The 27,716-nt window shown below is 40.1% G+C and overlaps 1 protein-coding gene across 4 annotated transcripts in view; it reads left to right on the top strand.

Annotated features, from left to right (window-relative positions):
- Nucleotides 1–27,716, top strand: part of sema5a (sema domain, seven thrombospondin repeats (type 1 and type 1-like), transmembrane domain (TM) and short cytoplasmic domain, (semaphorin) 5A) — a 231,904-nt gene that overhangs the window by 13,517 nt on the left and 190,671 nt on the right. For 3 of the 4 annotated variants that reach the window (XM_073054249.1, XM_073054252.1, XM_073054251.1), the window contains one exon: nt 13,165–13,329. The exons of the other annotated variant lie outside the window; for it this stretch is intronic. The gene's annotated coding sequence lies outside the window, so the exon portion shown is untranslated. The remainder of the gene's footprint in view (nt 1–13,164; nt 13,330–27,716) is intronic. 4 annotated transcript variants of the gene reach the window in all.

Here is a 27,716-nt window from a genome sequence, read left to right as displayed (position 1 = left end):
TATAATTTCAAATTATATAACTAAGAAAATATTTTCTGTTAGCAAAGCCTGTGTGTGAGATGTATTAGTCATTGTACAGAATGTGGATACTTTTGGCAAGGCTGCTATTTGTTGACATTGATGGTCTGGTGAATTAGTGATGGGTGTTTTTGGAGCAAAGATGCGGTTTAGTGACTTGGTAAACTTCAGGGCAATCAAGATGTGTCACATTTTTTCTTAAAATCATTGGCTGTCAAGCTTGCTTTGCCATATTTTTAAAAAAGCCCCACCTCTGATCTGATTGTGACCATAAATCTGCATTCCTATGTATCCACAATAAGCTTGCACCCTCTTGCTTATCAAGTATCAACCTTTAAAATATTGGCTTTCTTCCACTGACCTTTTAAGAAGAGGTTGCAAGAGAAAAATCTCTCATTATCTCTGTCTTAAGTAAGTGGCTTCCTAGCTGTGACCCCATAACTCTAGATTTTCCTTTGATCAGAAACATGCTCTCCATGTCCACTATGTCAAGATCCTTCAGGATCTTGTACGTTTCAATCAAGATGCCTCTCTCACTTCTAAACTCCAGCCAATGAAAGCCTATTGTGCCTCATCTTACTTCATAAGACTATTTGCTTAATCCGTGTATTACTCTTATATTCTATTTATGAATGCTTCCAATGCATTAATATCCTTCTTTAAGTAAGAGACTATTACTCTGACCAGCAGCTTAATCCCATCCTAAAGAACTTTCATATTCACTATATATTAGGTGAAATGTTTAATGGGAAGATGAGGAGGAACTTCTTCTTCATTTAGAGGGTGGTGTGAGTGTGGAACGAGGTGTCAGCCGAAGTGGTGGATGAAGGTTGGATTTTAACATTTCAGAGAAATTTGGATAGGTTCATGGATGGGACTGGTATGGAGGCCAATGGTCCAGGTGTATGTTGATGGGACTAGGCACATTAAAATTTTGGCACGGACTAGAAGAGTTGAAGGGTCTTTTTCTGTGTTGTAGTGTTTTTGTTACCTTTCTTAATTGGACTTGCATGCTATCCTTTTGTAAACCAAGTATTAGAATGCCCAGTTCCCTTTGCATATTAGAGCTCTTCAATCTCTCATTATTTAGATAATAAACTGTACCATTTTCCTTGCCACAATGTGTAATTTCCCACATTTTACTTAATTTGCTCAACTTCTGTTGCACTTCCTCATCTTGCCTTCACAACTTGCTTTCCTACTTTATGCCATCAGCAAATTTAGCAATGGTACCTTAATGCCCTTGTTTATGTAATTTATATAAATTGCAGTAGCTTGACACTCCTCCTGCTTCCCCCCCCCCATCCATTGCATAAAACTTGGTACAGACATTCAATCAGACAAAAGTCATTCATGCCTATTCTTGATTTTTGCTAGCTGTCCAATCTTCTATCCATACCAATATATTACCTCCACATCAGGAGGGTTTACTTTTTATAATAACCTTTAATGCAGTATCTTACTAAATGCCTTCTGGAAATCCAAGTATAATGCTTTCCCCATTATCTGCATACATGTGTTTACTTTAAAGAGCTCCATAAATCGGTAGCTCTACAAATTACTCAATTCCATTTCACAAGGTTGACTTTGTCTGATCAGCTTGAATTTTTCTAAGTGCTCGGCTGTAATGTCTTTAATAATAGCTTCTAACATTTTCCCTATGCCGTTAAGCTAATTGGCCTGTAGTTTCTCACTTTCTGTTCTCCTGTTTGAATAAAGGTATCACATTATTTTTCAGGCTAGTGGAACCTACTGAAAATCTAGTGAATTTTGGAAATTTTACACCAATGCATTAACTATCCCCGACAGAGTGACTTGTTAAAGTTTTATTTATAATTTTACTTTTTAAAGTTTTTAATTATAAAATTGAAGCAGTGTATTAATTTCCTACTGCCTGTTTGCAAATTTCAGACTGCTCCATTGGATCATATTTAAGCTAATTGCTAAATCTCAACGAAAGACTGATTTAAAAAAAAGATTAATTTTAGAAAGGATTTATGAAAGAAATTTCCTTAGAAAACACAGAAATGTTTAGATTGGTGAATTGAAAGGAAACCACTGTATCTTGTGTAAACAGTTCTCTTTATCACTCCCTACTCTCGTAACTAATTCCATTTGCTTCCTCACCTCTGCCTTGGTTTGAAGTCAGTGGTTCACAATCTTGGTCTGGTTTCATTGCTTGTTTAAACCTTTTGATAAAGCCTTGTTAACATTATTGTCCGCTGATTGCACTCTATACAGAAGCGTATCCAAAATTCTGCAGACTAAATTCAAACTTCAACCATCTCTCTCTCACATAATCACTGTCTCACACTATATTTTGTTGGCATACATGAACTCTACTATTGCTTCAGCTAGAAATTTTCATCCCTTAGTTCAAATTGCTTCAAGCCTCGTTCTCTCATTTTTTTGTATGAACTTCTCCACATCTATCAAACTTCCAAGAATGTTGCCCATTCTTTTATTCTTCACTTTATTTACCCTACCTACCACTGGGGTCTCACCTTTCAATCAGTGAAGCTTTAAGCTCTGACTTTCCTTGGTGAAACCTCTGTTCATACTGATGAGCCTCCATAAGACTTTTCACTGGATCCATTTATTTCTGGTGGCACCTTCTTTGAATTGTTGCTTTTGTCTGATTAAGTTTCTGTGAAGTGCCTTTGTTAAACAAATACAATAATCTTAATTTTTTAAAATTCTATGTCTTTATTTCAGGATTCTGTAACTATAGAATCACTTGCACTCTCATCTCTCTGAAATTGTACTCACTTTAGAACTGCATTCTTTGTATTATATTGCCTTTCCTTTTAAAATGTATCACTTCACTCAATTCTGCATTCAAATTCATCTACAATGTTTCTTCCACCTATCAATACCATATTCATGTGAAATCTCTTAGCAGCATGCTTCTTTTACAAATCTTGCCATGCTTCTAAGTATTGTGTCATTAGATAATACTCAATTATAAGTGCAGCATCATTGGTTTGGATTTTGTGAGGAAATGTGAATGCTCGGGTCAGAATTGCTTGCTTTAAGAGCCAAAATTGCTGACATCCAAGCCCTGATGTTGAAATTCTCATGGAGTCCAGTATGTTCCCACATTCCTGTGAAATTCTGATCTTTACTGAAAAAATGCCTGGTATATATGTCTATATTTACTTATTTAATACAATAGGAATCCTGAGTATCTGATTTTGCTTAATTTAATAATCATATCACTGCAATTAGAATAGCCGCTGATCTTGGTGATCAGACAATTCTGCAAAGTCAGACTTTCAGAAAGGATTAATATATAATTCACTTTGTCATGAGATGTGGTCATTGCAGGCTTGGGCAACCATCATAATCTTTTGAATATTTAAATTTTTTTAATGTTTCTGAATACCAGCAATGTTATTGATGCCATGGAACTGTTGTAAATAGGATTTCTAAAACCCCCAAATTGCAATGTGTACTAATCTCAATCAGTCACACCCCAACTGCTTCCAAACATTCACACTTTGATCATTGCCAACTTTTAAATAGTTATGTATCAACCAGTCAATTGCTGGTAATTTTACTCATAATGTTCTTCCCTACATGCCACTATGAAAACAATATATCCAAACTAGCCACATAAGAGCACTTTACATTACGGTGAGCGAGCAGGTAAGTGGACATGAGGCTAGGTTTAGATCAGCCATGTGATCTCCTGGACCAGTTTTCGATAGCCTGGATGGGTCGGAGAGGAATTTTTCCAGATTTTTTCTCCTCAATTGGCAACTCGTTTTTTTTCCCCCAGGTGATCACATGGGTTTGGGCGGGATGAATAATAAAATAAAATGGGCGGCATGGTGCCCTGTTGGTTGGCACTGTTGCCTTGTGGGATTCGGTGAAAACTAGAGTTAAGATTGGATCAGCCATGATCTTGTTGAATGGCGGAGCAGGCTTGAGGGGCCGATTGGCCTACTCCTGCTCCTATCTCTTATGTTCTTATGTACATTTTGATTCTAGTGACAGCCACCATTTTGAGAAGCCACTCTCTGGAGGGTCAGTGTGCCTCCAGACCTTCTCCACTAATTATTAACAAATTACCTCTGCTGCCATTTGTGGGCTTGTAGGCAAGCCAGTAAAGCAAATGTGTTATTAATTTTGGCTGCTGTTCTACAGATGCTAATCTAAATCTAATTTTCAAAAAGTTTCTGTTATAAATCATCACCTTTTATCTGAACAGCTGACTATTGTTTATGCCACATAGTTTGTAGGATTATTTTATGCCAGTAACTTAGGCTGAAAGTTAAACTTTGTGTTTGTTCAGTTTAATAATATAAGAGAGAACAGTAGATATGTAAAAACAAAGTTCAATTAGGCTGCAGTGGTTTATGCTTTAGTTGTGGAATTAGGTCTCTTGCCTCGGTTTCTATTCTTTTTCACTGATCGTTGCCATCAGTATATGGTCCTCTTACTGCCCAGTCCATTCCTGTCTGTTCCCACAGTTCTACATTGTTTTGTGTCTAACTCTGATAGCTTTATCAAACCTCCTGACACCAGGCACTTAGGCAGTTTGATGATTTGGGTCTTCCTGGATGCAATTACCTCCACTTCTCCATGTATATTGTGTATTATGTCTCTAGATCTCCACCCCAACCTTCACTGGGCTGAATCCTCAAACTGCATGGGCTTCCTCTGGCTGTTCCTGTTTCCAGCCACTCATGGGTTGAGGTTAGTAAGCTGTGGGTGTGCTATGTTGGTGTCAAAAGCGTGGCGACGCTTGTAGGCTGCGGCAGCTGAGCTTGGATGTGTCAGTTGTTGACACAAGCATTTCATTGCATGTTCCGATATATATGTGACAAAATAAAGCTGATCTTGTTTTATCAGTAAAGTCTTCATTTACCACCATTCTCCTGTGCCTGACTGAAATTCTGGTCATTCTAAACAAGATGTCCTGGAATTTTATGTCTATGTACGTGATATTATTTTCCCTGGAGAAGTTGCCACTCTAGGAATCTGTTCCAGAAATGTCTTTATATGGAATATGTGGAGCTTGCTTTCTCCTGTTCAATGTGAACATAGTTCATTGCTTTGATCATTCAAGCTTTTCACTCAATTACTGCTGTGACATAGATAATATCATGACTCAAAAACAGTTACTTTCCCCAAGCAGTAAGGCTGATCAACACCTCCACTGACTGACCTTCACACCTCCAACCACTTCTACTTTATTATTTACTGTCAGTCATCTTATATACAGACGCTCCAGTGCCTGGCATCACTTTATAGACATACAATCAATCTCTGTACAGTATATATATATATATATATATATATATATATATATAATATATTTATATATTTACATATTTATATATGTATTTATATTCGTTGTGTTACGTATTCAGGCAACAATAAATATATGTGAGTTAGGCAAGGGTTTTTATAACAAATAACACGTTTATTAAACACTGAAAACAAACCCCCCAAAAGTAAACAAATCACTAACGTAACCGGAAATCAGCTGCTGTGCGGCAGCTTAAACAGTTATTAAAGCGATGCAGCTCAAACAGTTCTTAAAGCGATGTTGCAAAAACAGTTCTTTAAAGTAGTATTGCCAAAAGTTCAAAATGCTCACAGTCCATTTAAGGAGAGACTTTTTAAGATGATTTAAATTCTCTTTCACGTCGTTTTTCTTCAGTTTCCAAAGTCGAACTCTTCCCATGAAGAATTTTATGAAACTTAATGGCTTAAAGGCACTGACCTTTCCTTTATCACCATTCTCAAATCCTTTCTGGTCATCCCAGGGATTAACATGAGAATAGTCAACGAAATCCTTCCGAATAAGGATCAAACAAGGTCGAACCTGTTTCACCGTCGAAATTCGATTCTCCTCGATCTTTAACTCCCGAACTCCGATCTTCACTCTCCACTGATTCTTAACTGGCAGTATTGTAAAGAAACTGCTAGCAATGACCTTTTAAACTTTAGGCATTAGATAAAACTTCATCTTTCAACTAAACTGCGTCATCACATTAAATCATGCAGTGGCATGAAGTCAACATGGCAAATCCAGCCACGAACTGCCCCACCTCACAGGGAGGGGTCCTCCTTTTATACCCTGTAAAAAAAAACCAAAAAAAAACCTGTCACATGATCTCTACTGGTGGGAAAATGACGTCACTCCACCATCACAAGACCATTACCTCAAGTCCAGTATAGCTTCAACCCCAGTCACGTGACAAGGGTACCACTGTCACGTGTCACGAGTACGTAACAGTTGTGTTTTTATTATTGTTTTCTTTATCTTCCTGTGTTTTTTTTTGGGCTGTATTAACACTTATTTCATTCTCCTTTTCTCCTTTACACTTGTGTACTGAAAATGACATTAAACAATTCTTGAATCTTGACTAACATGTCCGTCTTTTCTCAGGCACACACTCTCCTGCTCTCTGTTTCAAAATAGATATTTAGATTCCTGTTATATCCCCAGTCTTAGTTTTCCTTTCTGTTATGTTTTGTAACTTTAAAACACTAAATTAATTCAAAGGAAGACACCGGAGTCCAAGAGTACATATTTACTTTAAGTGAGGCTTCCACTTAACACATGGTCACATGATGACGTAGACATTTCATGTATTTATACATATAACCCATAATAAATTATTGAAGCAAACAAGAATGCTTAATCAAGATATATACAAGATTGCTCAAATATTATATGTACTTCCCATTAACTTTGATCGTTCTTCATTTTTCACCTTGGGTGTTACAGAGAACTTTACTGCAAATAGTGCTATCATCTCCCCATGGTCTCTTGCAGATGTTGGGTCCAAACATTAACATAATAAACTTGATGACATATTGTTTCGACAATGATGTCAGACACATAGTTGAATTTGTCAGTCTATGGGAAAAGAAAGAAAGATTTACTCTTATATAGCTCCTGTCACAACCTCAAATTGTTTCAAAACTCCTTATAAATGATAAAGGAGGAAAGCCAGTGAGGTCATGGTAGCCAGTTTGTGCAAAACAGTTGCCCAATGACTGTGCGATACAGAGTAGATTATTACTTACTTGAGTTGATTGAAGGCTAAACATAGGCTTGGACATTAAGAGTCCCTTTCTTCAATACCATGTTGTACCATGTTGTACATTAAGAGTCCCTTTCTTCAATACCATGTTGTACTTTTACATCCACTTGGGAGACCAGCAGGTCTCCCAAGACGCTCCCAAGTAGCTTAAGGACAGTAGAGCACTTCCTCAACTGAAGTTAGGCCCATTTCAGTTATTACTGTCTGCTGAAGACTTGGAAGTAGATATTAATCTCACTTATCTTCTGAATCAAAGGCAAAAGTTGATGCAAAAGATTTCATTTTGGTGCATTTTTAAAAACCTCTTCATCTTGTATTTGTGATTTCAATATTTCCATTATTTTAGCAGTGTGTGTATATATAGATTATGTGATTACCTTCCCGCTTTCAGAACATGCTGAAAAAATGTAGCAAGTCACAGGATCTGCGGAAAGGGAGGCAGAATTAAAATTTTGGGTCAATGACTCTTCATCAGAACTGGAGAGATGAACTAGCAAGGCTCTTTCAAGAGGCAGAGGGGGTGAAGGGTGGAGGGAACAGAGGACTAGACCAGTAGATAAAATACTTCTCCAGCTGACAGAATTGTTTTGAATTTATGTGGTTAGTAGATGAATTAGATGTATTTAAATGCATATTCAGGTAATTGCCTGTGTGTGGGCGGGAGTGGGGTTAAATATTAGAGAGATATGTGGAGATGGAAAGAGGAAGAGCTGAATTTTGTATCCATCAAAATTATCACCTAACTGCTGAGAAGTGGGGTACTATTTCATATGTTGCACCCAGCATCCGTATCAAATATTCCCTGGTTGGGTATGAAACATATGGGCTTTTATTGTGCACATAATTACATCCTCTAACCACTGAACACAGTAGAATTGCTCAGTCCCTGTAGTGTAATAACACAGTATAAACAATATATATTTGTTTTGGAAATATGAAATTCAATGCATAATGATTGCGTTTTCCTACTGTGGTGAACATTAATGGTACTTGTGGAACATAGTCTAGGGAGCACCACTCAGCTCCAAAACTAATGCATCCTGATCAGCAACTCAAACATTATCAAAATTGCATGTTTTATTTTATTGTATATTTATAAGTTATCAGTAACTCTCTTAGCTGATACATAACTATTTTATTTACAAAATGAAAGAAGGGTTGGTTTAAAAAAAGATGTTATGGCCAGTGCTTATAATTACATCATTAAATAATACTTTAAATTGAAACAGTCACCTGATTTAAACTGTTAATAGGACCAACAACCATGACAGAAAAGATTTGATGGAGAAATTGCATAACTTATGTAAGTTTTGGAACTTGTTCAAAAATTAAAGAATTGGTTTCAGTAGGGAGTGCGTCTTGCCATTTACTGTCCGAGGTTGCTTTCCTGAGCTGCAGGTCGTTTATAACTTTGAGTCTGTGATGCAGCGAACCATGGAGGATTGCTGCTAGTAGTGCCTGCAGGAAATCCTGATAGGTGCTGTTTTATATCAGGTAGGCAGGGATAATCACTCATTAAGACCTCTACATTTCCTTTCACAAATCTTCTATTTTGGACATCAACTGTATTAAAAATAGTTTTCAGCAGAAGCTCGTGAAAGGCAGTTGGCTGATTGAAGCTAAACTTTCAAACTACTGGTAGTCAGATAGCATTTTGCTCTGTACCTCTTGCCCTCAATCAATTACTGACATTTCAACAAATTCTCTATTCACAGACTTTTGAAGGGAACATTTCACTTTTCATTGTCTGAAGAATTGTTTCCTGAATAAACACATTCAAATTTTAAGATATTTCTTTGTAATCTAAGATTTAAAAGCTTGGGTTTCCAAGGCACATGTTTGACTGGAAGTATTACATGACTTCTATCAGTCTTGGTTTCCTGTTATGTTTTGACTGCCATGTCTGTATGTTGATTATGAACTGAACCTAGTTGATTATGAATTGCCTAGTTTAACTTGATCTGTCATTACAGAGATTTAAAGGACCATTTAGGGCTTGATGAGTCCAGATCACAATGGACTTTCATCTCTATATTCCCTGATCATTCAGTCTTGTTAACAAAGACAATGTGAATCAGCTTCTTTATATTAAAAAAATGACAAATATGCTCAAAGGAGTAATGGTCACCTGATTATCTAACTCATAGATCCCATAGTGCGTTAGAATGGAATGTGCTGGAAGCTTCTACTGAATGCTACTAGCGTGATTCATACCACTGTCTACAATGGTACTCATTAGTATGCACCTGGTATTTATATTTAAATAAACTATCATAGTACTTGTTTGAGTGTAGAAAGTAAAATTTCAAGAGGTCTAGTATCTATTATGATCCTACCACCTAATGCTGATTTCACTTGCTAGATCTGGTTAACTTTATTTTGAATTACTTAGCTCTGCGCTGAACTGAGCCTGCGACTGTTGCCTGCTCCAGCTCCTCCAGGCTTCGTGTTGGAGAACTCACTTTTGTTCCAAATGCTATTTGCTTACTTCTATTATTTGCATGATTTGTTCTTTTTTTTCTCTCTGCACATTTGGTGTTTGACAATATTCTTTTTTTATGGGTTCTTTTGGGTTTCTTTTGTGGCTGCTGTAAGGAGACGGATCTCAAGGTTGTATAATGTACGCATGCTTTGATAATAAATATGCTTTGAAATAGTGGTTCAAGAGGGAATGAATGGTCTACAATGAAATTAATTAATAGTTGTGAGCATGTCACATGACTTTCATCTGTGAGAGGTGTGAGTTAGTAATGCCATGGTATTGGTGAGAGTTTATTAAATGTGCAAATGGGTTCTGTGCACATTGCACTAGAGCCATGCACTGTTTGTTTGTAAAAGAAGCGTATTTAGATGGAATTCTTCTGCCTAGCAATACCAGGGTGCTAACAGACTGAATAGATGCCAGAAATGATAGAACTTTGCTTGCCTAGGCCATATCAAAATGTCCTGAAGTTCCTCTCACATTTCTGTAGTAACAAGCTGCAAATTGGAGTATGTCAGGGCAGTGGGACATGAAGAAAAGAAATCTATAACATAGAAGTGACTGTTTTCTCTTGCCTTCCATTGGCGCAAATTATGCAGGTTTGAAAGCTGCCATGGTAACGAGAGTGGTATGTAAATGGTAGTTTTGTCTGCCGGAGCTCATTGTTTCATAAATAATCATGAAGGCAGCCAACTTAACACAGAATGGAAACTTGTAGGCTCTATCTGTTGGAGATGCATTATTTTGATAGGAAAAGGAGAAATTAAAAGCTCAAAATCATTGTATAGGGAAATTTGTTTCAGAAAAATCATTAATCATTTATTCATTAGCATATACCCATTTGAAAGTGTCAACATTTAATCAAAGTTTTGCTGCTTTTCAATATGAACGTCATAGTTTTGGAGTTTATAAATATTGATGTCCCTGAGTTTAATATTGCTGAAATAATCATTTCACCTTTGTTTGTTGCTGTTTGTTATTTATATTCTAAAGGAAAGAATGAGTTCTGTTTCGGTAAGGACACTAAGCATAAATTTGATATTTGCCTTCATTACCATTTAAATAAAGAAGTGTGCAGGGGCTGCAGGCTATTCAGCATTGTAGACAAAGGTCAGCACTGGATCATTCAGCACACAAACCTCTTGGGTCAAAAGGTCGTGCATTATGAACTCCTCAGCTCCATCAGTGTTAATAAGCCTCCAGGTGGTGTATCTGGCCCAGCCAGTAAATTTCTAATGAGCCCCATACTGAGGAGTCTCTGGAAAATTAGTATTCAGTAGCTGTTCCATCTAATAGTTACAAAGTGATTTTTGAATTAAATATTATATTTTACTTTAAAGCTGCTGTATCTTAACCGTGGAGTGGAATCATGAAATCAGAGAATAATGTATATGGAAACAAGATATGGATAGGGAATGGTGCATTTCTGCTAAATCATAGCATTTATATAAAATTCTCAGAGTGCAGATGTGCCACACCTTTTGTGGATGAATTGCGTTCATTTTGTTGGGCATATCTGTGCTACAGTTTTTTTATATTGAGATACAGTGCAAAATAGGCTGTCCGGCCCTTCAATTCACGCCACCAGGCAATCCCCCGATTTAATCCTAGCCTAACCACAGGACAACTTACAATGATAAATTAACCTACCAACTGGTACATCTTTGGACAATGGAAGGAAACAAGACCGGGGAAGGAAACCCATGTGGTCACGGGGGGAACCTACAAATATCTTACATAGAAACATAGAAAACCTACAGCACAATGCAGGCCATTTGGCCCACAAAGCTGTACCAAACATGTCCTTACCTTAGAACTACCTAGGCTTACCCATAGCACACTATCATACCTATCCAGGAGTCTCTTCGTATCTGCCTCCATTACTGTCGCTGGCAGCCCATTCCACACACTCACCACTCTCTGCGTAAAAAAAACTTACCCCGACATCTCCTCCGTACCTACTTCCAAGCACCTTAAAACTGCATTCTCATGCTAACCATATGAGCCCTGGAAAAAGCCTCTGACTATCTACATGATCAATGCCTCTCATTACCTTGTATACCTTTATCAGGTCACCTCTCATCCTCCGTCGCTCCGAGGAGAAAAGGCTGTATGCAGTACCTTTGACGTCCTGGAGTATGGGATAGACAATTATTGTGTTACGCTGAATTGAAATGATCACAGTCAAAGTGAGCCTCAATAAAGCAGCTTATGCCAGGTTCAGTTAACAGGTCAGATCCAGTGGTTGGCAGCGCTTACTGCATCTCCTGTGCTTGTTAAAGGATCCTTACTGGTAGATGTTTACTACAACAAACTCGCCTTAGACTCTGAAGCCCTGAGAAAATGGTGTGGGTAAAGCAAGGACTTTTGTCACTCTTTTGAAACAATACACAGCTGCTCAGAAATACTTATGCTTTAGTTGCTATTTCTGTCAAAGATCAACATGTCAGGACAAGTAAGGGGAGAATGCTTGGATCAGGGCAAACTGTTGGAGGAATGAGCAGGGCCAGGATCATATCCTCAGGGATCTTCTGGGGATAATTCTCAGTAAGCAGTTAAGAGCAGGCAAATCTGACTGAATAAGCACATTCTCACTGACTAAGGGCCACATTACAGCCTTAGTGCAGGGCAATCTGCTTTGCTAGGACTGTCAAAGTTTCATTGACCAATTTTTATGCATTCTGATTCTTGCCAGACTGGCAAGGTATCCTACTTACTTCCAGCACCTCACTGAATTAGGGATGTCGAGCTTCACTTTCTTCCAGTTCTGATACTCTGATAGCGCTAGGATAGAGCTGTGAGATTTCCAGGAATTCTCCATCTTGACCATTCATTCTCTTTACCACAGATAGAGTGTACTGTTTGTACAGCACACCAAAGATTTTCTAACAGTTCTGTTCAAATTTACAACCTCTATCTCCTAGAAGGACAAAAATATTAGGATCTTTAGATATCAGTGTCTGTAATGTATATTTTTGTCTGAGTGAAAGACAGCACTGATTTTGGAAATACCTTATTGTTCATTGAACAAAATCCTGAAACTTAATACTGATGTAGTCATAAAGAAGGCAAGACAGTGGCTATACTTTATTAGGATTTTGAAGCGATTTGGCATGTTAACAAATACGCTCAAAAACTTCTATGGTTGTACTGTGGTGAGCATTCTGACAGGCTGCATCACTGTCTGGTATGGAGGGGTTACTGCACAGGACAGAAAGAAGCTGCAGAGGATTGTAAATCTAGTCAGCTCCATCTTGGGCACTAGCCTACAAAGTACCCAGGACATCTTCAGGGAGTGGTGTCTCAGAAAGGCAGCGTCCATTATTAAGGACCTCCAGCACCCAGGGCATGCCCTTTTCTCATTGTTACCATCAGGTAGGAAATACAGAAACCTGAAGGCACACACTCAGTGATTCAGGAACAGCTTCTTCCCCTCTGCCATCTGATTCCTAAATGGACTTTGAAGCTTTGGACACTACCTCACTTTTTAAATATACAGTATTTTTGTTTTGCACATTTTTAATAATCTATTCATATACATAATTGATTTACCTGTTTATTTATTATGTTTTATTTATTATTTTTTTCTCTCTCTGCCAGATTATGTATTGCATTGAACTGCTGCTGCTAAGTTAACAAATTTCACGTCATCACATGCTGGTGATAATAAACCTGATTGTGATTCTAAGCAATACGTGGCAAGTATGTTCACCTAGAACTACAGCAGATCAAGAAGAACCTCACTTCCTCCTGGGCATTTAGAAGGTACTGTCTTTGACATGCTGTGCTTGAATGAAACTACATTAACCAGTACTATACAGAAGAATTTTAATGGAGTCTCCAGTTTGCCTCCAGTGGAAATGTTGTGGTAACTCTGGACAAATTGCCCTCATGCCACTCAGCACTGACCCTTGCAGCCCAAATTGTTACTCTAATGTATGTAGATTAATATGGCAGCCAATTTATGCAAAGAGTGATCTCATAAATAGCACTGGTTATTTCATATTTGGAGAGTGAAATTTTGTCTTTGACATAAGGAAAGCTTTCGGTTCTTCTTCAGAATGACACCCTGATTACATTCTCCCGATAATGAAAAAATTTCACCAGTTTTTCAGAACAATTGTGACAACACTTAAATCTTGCTTCAGAGTCCCTTATGCACGAGGTTACACTTCTCTGTATGCTCTAGCAAGCCAATTAATAGGTTTCTGTGAGGAGTGTTCTAACTTAAAGAAGTTGTGATTTTGTTTATTTTTGAGCACAGAGGAAATTAAACAGAATGGTGCTATGTTAAGAACCAAGTGCCAGTCAGCAATGTTCAAAGAGTAATTTAGTCTTTTATGATGTGTTATTTTAAGAGTGAGAGACCTTCCAGACTTGAAAGAGGATTAAACTGGTTGGTTACATTAAAGAGTAAGTAACTCAGCTTGGGTTAGGATACTCAGCTTGATATTATTTTTTTAAACTCTCTGTTAATTTTGCAATTTTCAAAGGTTTTTATTGGGGGAAAATTGCACGAGATTCCAAAGTAATCAGTGATTTTTCTTGTTCCCCAAAGTACCCAAAGATCTGTTTTTAGGAAGCAGGTGTATTGAATGAGAGCTGTCACGCTAAACAGCTGTGGCAGTTTTCTTATTGAAGCTTTAATTGCACAGCTGCACCTTTTAATTTTGCTTCAAAGAAAACTGAGGGAGGAGAAATGGCTTGAATGAATAGTTAAGTTGAGGCTCTCCAGAGAGGTCCCTGAGTGTAAACTTCAAAAAGAATGAGGAATGGGTGGAATTGTGTCTATACATGCTGTGACAAAACCTAATGCAGATTTGAAGAATCCCAAATGAGCAGGGAGTGAGAAGGGATCTGTATTGAGACAACTGCAAAGCATAGAAATTAGATTAGATTAATATTTGTAGCTTTTGCAAGTGTATCAAAAAACCGAGTGAGTACATTTTCCTATGTTTGCTTTTGTAATTGAGAGGTTACCTTCCATGTATATGGGTTTTCCTGCTTCAGATCTTCTTTGCTTAATTAGTGAATGAAGAAAGTAGATCCTTTGTTCACTGATGCCAAGAGATGGCTACTGAAAGTATTGTTATGCAAACAGATGCCTCAAATCCTTGGGCGTCTTATCATTTCTTTGGCCTTTTAGTAAATTACAACAGAGGTAATGTATGAATATAAAAACAGTGAGCTAAACTGAGGGAAATGGGAGAGGTAGTTTCCACAGAGCATTTACAATTCTGATTTTAATCAGTTATGATTATTCACAGGACAGTATTACGGGCAAATAAGTGTTGAATATAGCTGAGTAAATCTAATTAAAACTAACACCTTTTGGCTTTACTGCATATAAGTTATGCACCTTGTGGAAATATTAACATAAATATAGCATTAATGTTGTTGATTGATAACTATGCTCAACCTGAATTTTAAAAATCTTTATAATTTATAATCACATGCATGCCCCAAAAGCAAACAGACCATAAAATATTTCTCCTTTTTGATTAGTTTGGGAGGGGAGAGTTCATACAGTTATAGAGAAATGGTGGGGGAGGGACAGGGAATACTGTACTTATAATTTTGCAGCACCAAAACTGAAAAATCTCCAGTGCATCTAAAGTAAGTACACTGGCCAATTAAAATTACATGTCTACTGAGCATCAATCAGTTTGCCACTTAAAATACACTTGAACTTGTTATTGTGAGCCTGAGTTTAAAATGACCAACTGAGCATTAATGTTGGCTTTTGGCTGATAGGCATGTATAAGCTGGAGAATGAATTTGGTTTTGTGTGTAATGAAAGTCATTTATGAGACAGACTAACACAGTGTTTTGTAATCTGTATCGGGCAGTGAGTCACCAGCTAATAACTCCAGTCAGTGATCAGTCCTGCATGGAGTGCCTGTTGCTGCTTTTGTAAAGGCATTTATTTTATGCCAAAATACTGCAGAAACATTTTAATGAGCTATTGATGTATCTTACTAGATTGGTGGGCTGTTACTATGTTTCAGCTGAGAAATATATCTCAATAAATAAATAAAATGTTTGGTATCAGATGCATCGCTTTACAATTATGACTATGTGACTATGCACTGCTCCAGTGCCTTATTCAAGTTTGTGACCAGTGAGTCGGTGGGCCAGTGTAGGAGTGGAGATTTGAGGCTTTGACTCGAGAGGCTTCGACGAGAAGAGGCTGAGGACGAGCTTCACTCTAAGTGAGGTAAGGCCGGGTAAGTTCCTTTCAAAGGAGGAAGTTTCAAAAGTTGAGGCAAGTATTGGGTAGGTCATGGCAGCTGAGAGCGGCCCCGTGGTTTGTTCATCCTGCAGCATGTGGGAAATCAGGGATACTTCCAGTGTCCCTGACGACTATGTGTGCAGGAAGTGTGTCCAACTGCAGCTTCTGGCAGACCGCATTGAGCGTCTGGAGCTGCGATTGGATTCATACTGGAGCATCCGCGATGCTGAGAAAGTTGTGAATAGCACGTTCAGTGAGTTGGCCACACTGCAGGTAAAGGCTACACAGGCAGAAAGGGAAGGGGTAGCCACTAGACAGCGTAGCAGTAGGCAGGTAGTGCAGGAGTCCCCTGAGGTCATCTCCCTCCTAAACAGATATACTGGTTTGGATACTGTTGGGGGAGATGTCTCATCAGGGGAAGGCAGCAGCAGCCGAGTTCATTGCACCATGGGTGGCTCTGTGGCACAAGAGGGAAGGAAAAGGAGTGGGAGAGCTATAGTGATAGGGGATTGGATTGTAAGGGGAATAGATAGGCGTTTCTGCGGCCGCAAACGAGACTCCCGGATGGTATGTTGCCTCCCTGGTGCAAGGGTCAAGGATGTCTCTGAGCGGCTGCAGGACATTCTGGAATGGGAGGGTGAACAGCCAGTGGTCGTGGTGCACATAGGTACCAACGATATAGGTAAAAAAACGGGATGAGGTCCTACAAAGTGAATTTAGGGAGTTAGGAGATAAACTAAAAAGTAGGACCACAAAGGTAATAATCTCTGAATTACTACCAGTGCCACGTGCTAAGCAGAGTAGAAATAGGAGGATATTTCAGATGAATACGTGGCTTGAAAAATGGTGCAAGGGGGAGGGATTCAAATTTCTAGGGCATTGGAACCAGTTCTGGGAGAGGTGGACAGTATAAACAGGACGGTCTGCACCTGGGCTGGACTGGAACCAATGTCCTAGGGGGAGCGTTTGCTACTGCTGTTCAGGAGGCTTTAAACTAATGTGGCAGGGGGATGGGAACAAGTGCAGAGAGACAGAGGGGTGTAAAATGAGGGTAGAAGCAAAAAGTAGTAAGGTGAAAAGTAAAAGTGGCAGGCAGGCAAATCCAGGGCAAAAAGCAAAAAGAGCCACTTTTCAACATAATTGTATAAGGGCTAAGAGTGTTGTAAAAACAAGCCTGAAGGCTTTATGTGTCAATGCGAGGAGCATTCGTAACAAGGTCGATGAATTGAATGTGCAGATAGTTATTAATGAATATGATATAGTTGGGATCACAGAGACATGGCTCCAGAGTGACCAAGGATGGGAGCTCAACATCCAGGGATATTCAATATTCAGGAGGGATAGACAGGAAAGAAAAGGAGGTGGGGTAGCATTGCTGGTTAGAGAGGAGATTAACGCAATAGAAAGGAAGGACATTAGCCTGGAGGATGTGGAATTGATATGGGTAGAGCTGCATAACACTAAGGGGCAGAAAACGCTATTGGGAGTTGTGTACAGGCCACCTAACAATAGTAGTGAGGTTGGGGATGGCATTAAACAGGAAATTAGAAATGCGTGCAATAAAGGAACAGTAGTTATAATGGGTGACTTCAATCTACATATAGATTGGGTGAACCAAATTGGTAAGGGTGCTGAGGAAGAGGATTTCTTGGAATGTATGCGGGATGGTTTTCTGAACCAACATGTTGAGGAACCAACTAGGGAGCAGGCCATTCTAGATTGGGTATTGAGCAATGAGGAAGGGTTAGTTAGCAATCTTGTCGTGCGAGGCCCCTTGGGTAAGAGTGACCATAATATGGTGGAATTCTTCATTAAGATGGAGAGTGACATAGTTAATTCAGAAACAAAGGTTCTGAACGTAAAGAAGGGTAACTTTGAAGGTATGAGACATGAATTAGCTAAGATAGGCTGGCAAATAATACTTAAAGGGTTGATGGTGGATATGCAATGGCAAGCATTTAAAGATCGCATGGATGAACTACAACAATTGTTCATCCCAGTTTGGCAAAAGAATAAACCAGGGAAGGTAGTGCACCCATGGCAGACAAGGGAAATTAGGGATAGTATCAAGTCCAAAGAAGAAACATATAAATTAACAAAAGAAGGCGGCACACCTGAGGACTGGGAGAAATTCAGAGACCAGCAGAGGAGGACAAAGGGCTTAATTAGGAAAGGGAAAAAAGATTGTGAGAGAAAGCTGGCAGGGAACATAAAAACTGACTGTAAAAGCTTTTATAGATACGTGAGAAGAAAAAGATTGGTCAAGACAAATGTAGGTCCTTTACAGTCAGAAACAGGTGAATTGATCATAGGGAACAAAGATATGGCAGACCAATTGAATAACTACTTTGGTTCTGTCTTCACTAAGGAGGACATAAATAATCTTCCGGAAGTAGTAAGGGACCGAGGGTCTAGTGAGATGGAGGAACTGAGGGAAATACATGTTAGTAGGGAAGTGGTGTTAGGTAAATTGAAGGGATTAAAGGCAGATAAATCCCCAGGGCCAGATGGTCTGCATCCCAGAGTGCTTAAGGAAGTAGCCCAAGAAATAGTGGATGCATTAGTGATAATTTTTCAAAACTCCTTAGATTCTGGATTAGTTCCTGAGGATTGGAGGGTGGCTAATGTAACCCCTCTTTTTAAAAAAGGAGGGAGAAAGAAACCGGGGAATTATAGACCGATTAGTTTGACATCGGTGATGGGGAAAATGCTAGAGTCGGTTATCAAAGATGTGATAACAGTACATTTGGAAAGAGGTGAAATCATCGGACAAAGTCAGCATGGATTTGTGAAAGGAAAATCATGTCTGACGAATCTTATAGAATTTTTTGAAGATGTAACTAGTAGAGTGGATAGGGGAGAGCCAGTGGATGTGGTATACGTAGATTTTCAAAAGGCTTTTGACAAGGTCCCACACAGGAGATTAGTGTGCAAACTTAAAGCACATGGTATTGGGGGTATGGTATTGATGTGGATAGAGAATTGGTTGGCAGACAGGAAGCAAAGAGTGGGAGTAAACGGGACCTTTTCAGAATGGCAGGCAGTGACTAGTGGGGTACCACAAGGCTCAGTGCTGGGACCCCAGTTTACAATATATATTAATGAATTAGACGAGGGAATTAAATGCAGCATCTCCAAGTTTGCGGATGACACGAAGCTGGGCGGCGGTGTTAGCTGTGAGGAGGATGCTAAGAGGATGCAGGGTGACTTGGATAGGTTAGGTGAGTGGGCAAATTCATGGCAGATGCAATTTAATGTGGATAAATGTGAGGTTATCCACTTTGATTGCAAGAACAGGAAAACAGATTATTATCTGAACGGTGGCCGATTAGGAAAAGGGGAGATGCAACGAGACCTGGGTGTCATTGTACACCAGTCATTGAAGGTGGGCATGCAGGTACAGCATGCGGTGAAAAAGGCAAATGGTATGTTGGCATTCATAGCAAAAGGATTTGAGTACAGGAGCAGGGAGGTTCTACTGCAGTTGTAAAAGGCCTTGGTGAGACTGCACCTAGAATATTGTGTGCAGTTTTGGTCCCCTAATCTGAGGAAAGACATTCTTGCCATAGAGGGAGTACAGAGAAGGTTCACCAGATTGATTCCTGGGATGGCAGGACTTTCATATGAAGAAAGACTGGATCGACTAGGCTTATACTCACTGGAATTTAGAAGATTGAGGGGGGATCTTATTGAAACGTATAAAATTCTAAAGGGATTGGGCAGGCTAGATTAAGGAAGATTGTTTCCGATGTTGGGGAAGTCCAGAACGAGGGACCACAGTTTAAGGATAAAGGGGAAGCCTTTTAGGACCGAAATGAGGAAAAACTTCTTCACACAGAGAGTGATGAATCTGTGGAATTCTCTGCCACAGGAAACAGTTGAGGCTGGTTCATTGTCTATATTTAAGAGGAAGTTAGATATGGCCCTTGTGGCTAAAGGGATCGGGGGGTATGGAGAGAAAGCAGGTACAGGGTTCTGAGTTGGATGATTAGCCATGATCATACTGAATGGTGGTGCAGGCTCGAAGGGCCGAATGGCCTACTCCTGCACCTATTTTCTATGTTTTTCTATGTTTTTTCTATGCTGATGACACCAGTGCTATCAGCCAAATCAAAGGTGGTGATGAATCAGCTTAAAGGAAGGAGACTGAAAACCTGGCTGAGTAGTGCCATAACAACAGTCTCTGTCTGTGTCTCAAGACCAAGGAGCTGATTATTGACTTCAGGAGGAGGAAACCAGAGGTCCATGAGCCAGTCTTCATCGGAGGATCAGAGGGTCAGCAATTTTAAAATCCTCATTGTTACCATTTTAGAGGCTCAGCACATGATATGTGTGTGCCTTGCTTTAAAGTGAACTTGAACTGGTCCCATATTCCCGGACTTTCCGTGTCTTCCTTGAGTTAATTTAATATTTTGAGGTTTCAAAACATAATATTGGCAACGAGGTATTTAAAAATTAATCCGAGACAGCCACTGACCTGTAAAAGCTGAGTGAGATGTTCAAAATTAAAATAAAATGCAGTGGGAACATTAGGCGAGTAAAATAGGCACCCCAGCACGTGGAGAGATGATTGAGTTTTTCTTAAAGCAGCAAACAGAAGAATTTAGGATTCATTAATTGTGAGTAACGGGTAGTACTAATCTTTAAAAAATAGCAGAATTGGCTGGATATACTGGAAAGACTGATGAATTTTTTTTAATATTATGGATAATTGGCTCATGTATACTGAGCTATTTGAACAGTATTTTGAGGCAAATGAAATAGCCAATAAGAAGCAAGTGCTGATTTTGCTGAGTTCATTGGGGTTCGAGGCATACAGTTTGTTTCAAAGTTTGATTGCTTCAATCGAATCTTCACTAATGTGCTTCTCTACAGTTGCAAAAGTGATGCAGGAATTCTTAGAACCAAAGCCATTGTTGATTGCAGAATGCTTTAGGTTTCATAAGTGGAATCAAAAAGAAAGGGAGTCCTTTTCAGGGTACATGGCTGAATTGAAGAGATTGTCTGTGTGTTGTCAGTTCAGTAATGGTTTCAATGATACAGTGAGAGATTGTTTAGTTTGTTGAATCTTCAAAAACAGCTCCTAATTGAAGCACAACTCTCATTTAAATCGGCAGTGGGAATGGCTATATCAACGGAAACTGCAGACAGATGCAACTGAGTTGCAGTCTGGAATAAAATTGCAGTGTCTGAACAGAAACAGGCCTGGCTGAACAAATTGTGTTACCGTTGAGGCATGGGCTCACATACACCAAACAAATGCAGTTTTAATGGTGAAACTTGCAGAAAATGCAACAAAGTAGGACACATGCAACAAACATGGTGGGCAGACAGAAATAAATAAATGGTCTGCTCAGGGAAGAGAAATGCTAAAAAGTCAAGTTGCAGTTTAAAAAAGAGCATTAATCTGCAAATCATTGATGAGAAATCTGATAATGATGAGAGAGACAGGATTGTGCAGCCTTGATACAGTGTGAAAATAACAACAGACAAGCCAGAAGTGAATGGAAAATTAAATAAACCAGAATTGGATACTCTTTCAGCTTTTTCAATCATTTCACAAACTGAGTTTGAACAGCATTTCAAAGATACCAAATGAAGCCTGCAGATATCTTTTTTCTCCAGTACAAGTTGGATAAGTCCTGAGGGAATGACATTTTTGACTGTGAAATACAACTAACAAGCGAAATTCAGCTTGTGTGTGGTAAAAACAGAAGGAACAGCACCATGGGGATGTGATCGGCTGAGACAACTACAACTAAATTGGAGATCAGTCCACCAATTGCATGCCACATCCCCTGCAGTGAAGCCTCCTGAAAACAGATGAAGGAAGGTACTGGACGATGCCCCAATGGTCTCCATGCTGTCCCCCATGCAACATGGTCAAATAAATGAAAAACAGGTGTTGATGCCAACCCCTGGCCTCTGGTTGAAAAGCATATTGGACCAAGGAAGGACCATGCTCCTTAGAGGAAGCAGTAGTCTGACTACAACAGTTCTTGCAGGCAACATATCTGAGAAAGCTTCCAATATGTTAAGCCCACAGTTAGTTGCAAAATGTGGCAATGTTTAAGCTGGAAGAGAGGTCAAGGAGCTTCAAGAAAGTTGGAAGCATTTGGTCTTTGTGAGTATAAAGAACCAGAATCTACTCTGCGTGTATTACAGTTAATGCATGAACTTCAAGTGGGAGACAAACAGCTGCTTGTAAAAGTAGGTGCAAAGACCAAAGCCCCGCTGGATGAATGGAAGGCCAAATAGAAAGGAGTCAACGGAGATCTGAAAACAGTGGATTTGTCAGGTGATCCTGGATGAGGAAACCAAGAGATCAGATCATAGAGGGAGCAATAGATGGATTAATAAGAGAATACTCCAATGAACTGAATGGACCTTACCAAGATCAAAATGCACAAACAAGAATAAGAAAAGAAGGAAGAGTTGGAGAGAAAGATTGTGAACTAGAAAGTGAAAGGTGTGAAAGAGACAAGGAACGTGAGAATCAAAAAGAAAGGGATCAAGGGAGATCCAGGGGAGAAAAGGAAGAAGAAATGTACCTACCACTGTCAGAACCACTTCCTGAAATCTCAGCGTCAAATCCTGAAATGACCAGATGAGTGTGAAGTGGCTCATTTCGGTAGGTCAAATCTGAAGACTGAATGTAATATTAATGGTAAGACTCTTGGCAGTGTGGAGGGTCAGAGAGATTCCTGGGATCTGTGTCCATTGGACACTCAAAGCTGCTGTGCAGGTTGACAGTGTTGTTAAGAAGGTATATGGTGTGTTGGCCTTCATCAACCATGGGATTGGCTTCAAAAGCCATGAGGTAATGTTAAAAGATTCATAAGACCTTAGTTAGACCCCATTTGGAGAACTGTGTTCAATTCTGGTCACCTCACTACAGGAAGGATGTAGATTCTATAGAGAGAGCGCAGAGGAGATTTACAAGGATGTTGCCTGGATTGGGGAGAATGCCTTATGAGAATAGGTTGAGTGAACTCGGCCTTTTCTACTTGGAGTGACAGAAGATGAGAGGTGACTTGATAGAGGTGTATAAGATGATGAGAAGCACTGATCATGTGGATAGCCTGAGGTTTTTTTCCCCAGGGCTGAAATGGTTAATAGGAGGGGACATAGTTTTAAGGTGCTTAGAAGTAGGTACAAGGGGGCTGTCAGAGGTAAATTTTTCACACAGAGTGGTGGGTGTGTGGAATGCACTGCTAGTGACAGTGGTAGAAATGGATACAATAGAGTCTTTTAAAAGAGCCTCTTAGGTACATGGAGCTTAGAAAATAGAGGGCGATGCGGTAGGGCAATTCTGGGCAGTTTCTAGAGTAGATTACGTGGTTGGCACAACATTGTGGGCTGAAAGGTCTGTAATGTTCTGTAGATTTCTATTTTGCTGTGAATGACTTGGGAGGAAGTCCCAGAATGTAAGATTGTTTCCACAGCCACATGTTTCAGGGGCCAAGCAGATTGACCCCCTGCCCCTGCGCCCCCAAGTAAGGGAAGATGTTTTCCCACAAGGGTAAGAAATCTTCCACAGTGATTAAATCATCTTAATGGGACAATTTTAAAAAAAAACTATGTTGTGGGTGTCTGTATATAGTAGTTCTATTATACAAGATACTGTGTATATAGTTGAGATGCATTCTATATTGAGTTGAAATGTCAAACGAGAAAATCTGCAGACACTGGAAATCCAAGCATCACATACAAAATGCTGGAGGATCTCTGCAGGCCAAGCACCAGCTATGGAAAAGAGTACCACGTCCCTTCAGGACTGAAAGAATAAAGATGAGGAGTAGAATTAAAGGGTGAGGGGAAGGGAGGGAGAAACACAAGGTGATAGGTAAATCTGGGAGGGGGAGGGGTGAAGTAAAGAGCTGTGAAGATGATTGGTGAAAGAGATACAGGGTTGGAGAAAGGGGAATCAGATAGGAAAGGACTGAAGGCCATGGGAGAATGAAAGGGGGGGGGGGGAAGGAGCACCAGAGGGAGGTGATGGGCGGGCAAGGCAAGGAGAAAAGGGGATGGAGAATGGTGAAGGGGGGCGGGGGACCTGTTACAGGAAATTCGAGAAATCAGTGCTCATGCCATCAGGTTGGAGGCTACCCAGATGGAATATGAGGTATTGTTCTGTCAGCCTGACTGTGGCCTCCTCATGACAGTGGAGGAGACCATGGATAGACATGTCGAAATGGGAAGTGGAATTCAAATGGATGGCCACTGGGAGATCCCGCTTTTTCTAAGTTGAAATTTGTAGCTTGGCTGGGAGGTGTGTTGTATATTCAATATTTCAATAATATTTCAGTGATCTTATATTGCTTGATTATGCATTCTTGTTCTTTAAATAATTAATTACAGGTTATACTGTATGTGAAAATACATCAACTGCATATGTCATCACACTACCACATGATACGTAAACACCTCACTTAAAGTAAAAGATGGGACTCCTGTGAGTTCCTTTGAATTAGTTTAATGTTTCAAAGTTACAAAACATAGCAATTTTAAATTCCTCGGTGTTATTATTTTGGAGGACCTGTCCTGGGGCCAGCATGTAAGTGTAATTACAAAGGAAAAACAGCAGCTCCTGTACTTTCTTCAGAGTTTGTGAAGATTCAGCATGTCATCTAAAACGTTGACAAACTTCTATAGAGGCCTAGTGGATAATATATTAACTGGCTATATCACAGCCTAGTATGGGCATACTTATGCCTTTGAACAGCAAATCCTAAAAAAAATAGTGGAAACGGCCCAGTTCATCATAGGTAACGCCCTCCCCACCATTGAGCACATCTTCATGAAATGTTGTGGTAGGAAAGCCGCATCCATCATCAAGGACTCCCACCACCCAGGAGATGCTCTCCTCTCGCTACTGCTATCACCAAGAAGGTACAGGAGCCTCAGGACTTGCACCACCAGGTTCAGGAGCAGTTATTACCCCTCAACCCTCAGGCTCTTGAACCAAAGGGGATAATTTCACTCAACTTTACTTGCCCTATCATTGAAATGTTCCCACAGCCTATGTATTCATTTTCAAGGTCTCTTCATCTCACGTTTTTGAAATTTATTGCTTATTTATTTATTATTATTATTTCTTTCTTTTTGTATTTCCACAGTTTGTTGTCTTTTGCACACCAGTTGACCGCTCGAGTTGGTGTGGTCTATCATTGATCCTATTATTCTTTTATGGATTTATTGAGTATGCCTGCAAGAAAATGTGATACAGAAACATAGAAAGCCTACAGCACAATACAGGCCCTTCGATCCACAAAGCTGTGTCCTTACCTTAGAAATTACCTAGGAGTACCATAGCCCTCTATTTTTCTAAGCTCCATGTACCTATCCAGGAGCCTCTTAAAAGACCCTATCGTATCCACCACCACCACCGTCGCCAGGAGCCCATTCCATGTAATCAGCACTCTCTGTGTTTATAAAAAAAAACAACAACAACAACAACTACTACTTATCCTTGACATCTCCTCTGTATCTACTTCCAAACACCTTAAAACTGTGCCCTCTTGTGTTAGCCATTTCATCCTTGGGAAAAAGCTTCTGACTATCCACATGATCAATGCCTCTGATCATCTTATACACCTCTATCAGGTCACCTCTCATCCTCTGCCGCTCCGAGCAGAAAAGGCCAAGTTCACTCAACCTATTGTCATATGACATGCTCTCCAACCCATGCAACATCCTTGTAAATCTCCTCTGCATCCTTTCTACAGTTTCCACTTCCTTCCTATAGTGAGGCATCTGGAACTGAGCATAGTACTCCAAGTGGGGTCTGACCAGGGTCCTATATAGCTGTAACATTACCTCTTGGCTCTTAAACTCAATCCCACAGTGGATGAAGGCCAATGCACTGTATGCCTTCTTAACCAAAGAATCAACCTGTGCAGCAGCTTTGAGTGTCCTATGGACTTGGACCCCAAGATCCCTCTGATCCTCCACACTGCCAAGAGTCTTACCATTAATGCTGTATTCTGACATCATTTTGACCTACCTGAATGAGCCACCTCACACTTATTTGGGTTGAACTCCCATCTGCCACTTCTCAGCCCAGTTTTGATTGATTGATTACCTGACTGGCAGCCCACTGTGTGTCAGACAGAGTGGTCAGCAGCACTGGGGCTCCACAGGGGACTGTCCTGTCTCCCCTTCACCATCTACACCTCGGACTTCAACTACTGCACAGAGTCTTGCCATCTTCAGAAGTTTTCTGATGACTCTGCCATAGTTGGATGCATCAGCAAGGGAGATGAGGCGGAGTACAGGGCTACGGTGAGAAACTTTGTCACATGGTATGAGCAGAATCATCTGCAGCTTAATGTGAAAAAGACTAAGGAGCTGGTGGTGGACCTGAAGAGGGCTAAGGCACTGGTGACCCCTGTTTCCATCCAAAGGGTCAGTGTGGACATGGTGGAGGATTACAAATACCTGGGGATATGAATTGACAATAAACTGGACTGGTCAAAGAACACTGAGGCTGTCTACAAGAAGGGTCAGAGCTGTCTCTACTTCCTGAGGAAACTGAGGTCCCTTAACATCTGCTGGACAATGCTGAGGATGTTCTACGAGTCTGTGGTGGCCAGTGCTATCATGTTTGCTGTTGTGTGCTGGGGCAGCAGGCTGAGGGTAGCAGACACCAACAGAATCAACAAACTCATTCATAAGGCCAGTGATGTTGTGGGGGTGGAACTGGATTCTCTGACGGTGGTGTCTGAAAAGAGAGTGCTGTCCAAGTTGCATGCCATCTTGGACAATGTCTCCCATCCACTCCATAATGTACTGGTTAGGCACAGGAGTACATTCATCCAGAGACTCATTCCACCGAGATGCAACACTGAGCATCATAGGAAGTCATTCCTGCCTGTGGCCATCAAACTTTACAACTTCTCCCTCGGAGTGTCAGACACCCTGAGCCAATAGGCTTATTTCCACTTGGAATAATTTACTTATTATTATTTAATTATTTATGGTTTTATATTGCTATATTTCTACACTATTCTTGGTTGGTGTGACTGTAACGAAATCCAATTTCCCTCGGGATCAATAAAGTTTGTCTGTCTGTCTGTCAACCTATCGATGCCCACTGTAAACTCCCTGACAGTCTTCCACACTATCCACAACATCCCCAACCTTTGTGTCATCAGCAAATTTACTAACCCATCCCTCCACTTCCTCATTCAGGTCATTTCTAAAAATCACAAAGAGAAGGGGTCCCAGAACATATCCCTGAGGTGCACCACTGGTCACTGGCCTCCATGCAGAATATGACCCGTTTACAACCACTTTTTGCCTTCTGTGGGCAAGCCAATTCTGGATCCACAAAGCAATGACCCCATGGATCCCTTGCCTCCTTACTTTCTCAATAAGCCTTGCATGGGGTACCTTGACAAATGCCTTGCTGAATTCCATATACACTACATCTACTGTTCTACCTTCATCAATATGTTTAGTCACATCCTCAAAAAATTCAATCAGGCTCATAGGGCCCTTGACAAAGCCATGCTGACTATTCCTAATCATATTATGCCTCTCCAAATATTCATAAATCCTGCTTCTCAGGACCTTCTCCATCAGCTTATCAACCACTGAGGTAAGACTCACTGGTTTATAATTTCTTGGTCTATCTCTCCTCCCTTTCTTGAATAAAGGAACGATATTCACAACCCTCCAATACTCCGGAACCTCTCCTGTCCCCATTGATGATGCAAAGATCATTGTCAGAGGCTCAGCAATCTCCTCCTTCACCTCCCACAGTAGCCTGGGGTACATCTCGTCTGGTCCCGGAGACTTATCCAACTTGATGCTTTCCAAAAGCTCTAGCACATCCTCTTTCTTAATGTCTATATGCTCAAGTTTTTCCATCCGCTATAAATCATCCCTACAATCGCCAAGTTCCTTTTCCATAGTA

This window comes from Hemitrygon akajei, chromosome 8 (genome assembly GCF_048418815.1).
Source record: "Hemitrygon akajei chromosome 8, sHemAka1.3, whole genome shotgun sequence".
In the NCBI taxonomy this organism is placed as follows: Eukaryota; Metazoa; Chordata; class Chondrichthyes; order Myliobatiformes; family Dasyatidae; genus Hemitrygon; species Hemitrygon akajei.
Note: the sequence above shows the minus strand (reverse complement) of the source record. Positions and strands in the feature narration are given on the sequence as shown.